Source organism: Hypanus sabinus, chromosome 23, assembly GCF_030144855.1.
Source record: "Hypanus sabinus isolate sHypSab1 chromosome 23, sHypSab1.hap1, whole genome shotgun sequence".
NCBI lineage: Eukaryota > Metazoa > Chordata > Chondrichthyes > Myliobatiformes > Dasyatidae > Hypanus > Hypanus sabinus.
Window position 1 is genome coordinate 22,477,971 of NC_082728.1, and position 2,519 is coordinate 22,480,489.

The window sequence follows — 2,519 nt, forward strand, 5'->3', positions numbered from 1 at the left end:
TTTAAAGCAGTGTGTGATTATTTTTTTCATGGATAAAAACCTATGTACTTCCCTCTGCAACTGGAAGACCACAATCTGTGCAGATTGGTACTAACATCTCCACCTTATGATCTTTACTTCTCATGTATGTGAGAAATGATTTCAATTCAATTCAATTTGCTGACGATCAACACTGGCGCACCTCAGGCATGTGTAGGCACAGCTCAATTGCCATCCATAAATTTGCTGATGATTCAACCGTTGTTTGCAGATTCTCAGATGGTGATGTGAGGGTGTACAGGAATGAGATATGCCAGCTGGTTGAGTGGTGTCGCAGCAACAATCTTGCACTCAATGTCAGTAAGATCAAAAATTGTGGACTTCAGAAAGGGTAAGATAAGGAAATACAAACCAATCCTCACAGAGGGATGAGAAGTGGAGAGAGTGAGCAATTTCAAGTTCCTGGGTGTCTCTGAGGATCTAACCTAGTCCCAACATATCAATGCAGCTATAAAATGTCAAGGCAGTGGCTATATTTTATTAGGAGTTTGAGGAACTTTAGGATGTCACCTAAAAAAAAAATCAGATTTCTACAGATGTACTGTGGAGAGCATTTTGACTGGCTGCATCACCTTCTGGTATGTGTGTGTGTGTGTGTGGGGGGGGGGGGGTTGTGGTTACTGCACAGGATTGAAGTATAGAGAGTTGTATGTTTAGTCAGCTCCATCATGGGTAGTAGACTCTGTAGTATCCAAGACATCTTCAAAGAGCGGTGCCTTAAAAAGGTGTCCATCACTAAAGACTCCCCTTATCATTGCTACTATCAGGAAGGAGATACAGAAGCTTGTAGGCACACAGCAATTCAGGAACAGATTCTTCCCCTCTGCTATCCAATTTCTGAATGGACGGACACTGAAACCTTAAACACATCTTCACTATTTCTGTTCTGCTTTTGCACTATTATTATCTATTTAATATACACATACTTACTGAAATTCATTTTGCTATTATCATGTATTGCATTGTACTGCTGCTGCTAAGTTAACAAATTTCATGACCTGCACAGTGATATTAAATCTGATTCTGAAAAACAGTTAGTCTCCAACTACAGAAAGCCTCGTCACTTTGGCTTTAAATTTAATGGGTAAAAAAATCCATCAGTATCAACATCTTGGGGCTCAGCATTGTTTAATGTCTGAAATTCTGTATGCAGAAAGGGGCCAGTATTTTGTAGGTCTAAACAGAGTTAAGAAACAAGTTTATGAAAGGACTCATTAAAATACAATGTAAAAATAGCCTTGTGTGTAAGCACGTTGTTGGATGCTTTTTAAGGAGAGAGAGAACCTGTGGGTTGTCGAATACTGGGTGAAACGCGATGGTCGTTGGGGTAACTGCAAGGTCTGTCTTTGCTATTGCCAAGCTCATGCTTGTGCTCGGTAGCGGGTGCGCTTTTTTTTGCTGGGGGAGGGGGGGTATCATTGCTTGCTGCTGCTTATGCATGGGGGGGGGAGCTGGGGGGGGCACTTTGGGTTTCTCACGTTTAACTGTCGTTCATTCTTTGGAGTACTTAGTTTTCGTGGATGTCTGCGAAGAAAAAGCATTTTCTCTGACATTAAATTGGACCTTTGAACAAAAAATATTTGACCTAATTATAAATGCAGGAGACTCTTCAGATACTGGAAATCCAGCGTAATACACACACAATGCTGGAGGAACTCTGCTGATCAGGCAGCATCTTTGGAGAGGAATAAACAGTCGCTGAGACCCTTCATCAGGACTTGTTACTGTGTTCTAATTATACTGAATACAAGCTAACTGTTATTTTCTAGCATTCCCTTGACAAAATTAAAAACTTGGGGGATTCCTCTGGACTGGAAGAGATCCTTTTGTGGAACTGAGTCTCATTGATGGTTCCTGATAGAGAGATAGCTACTGCTCAGCAGCGCCCTCTCCAGGCAGTGAGTTGAACCTCTATCAAAGTACAATACAGTAATACATTAGATACCTGTAATACATTTCTTATTTGGTTCTTTCGGAAAAAGAGGTTGCATTAGTCTAGTTGCATCAAGAGCTCTTGAGTTTGATTTAGCAAATAGTAATTGCTAGTCTTATTTTTGAAAAATCATTGAAGTATTATCAGACCGTCAGAACCTATTTGTTTTAAAAGGTAGTATTTTTAGTCACAGGATAAGGTTGTGGGGAATTCAGGTCTTCATAGTAAATGCAGAATGGAGGAAAGCAAAAAAGGAATACGTTTTTCAACAAATATTACAATTGAAATGTTGTGAAGGATTTTATATAATTGGAATTGAGATACCCTGGAATAGGATATCCTATGCACATGGATGGAAATCTAATCAGAGAAAGCTTTCAGGTGCCAAGTTCCTTCCCTATAGATTTTTGTCTGAGCATTGCTCTGCTTTGCAAATTCTTTAGTTTTTAATCTTTTCCTAAATGTAGGCAATATGACAGCTATTTTATGCACAGCAAGCACTCACAGAAAGCAACCTTGTGTTCTGCTGAGGGAGAATACTGAACGC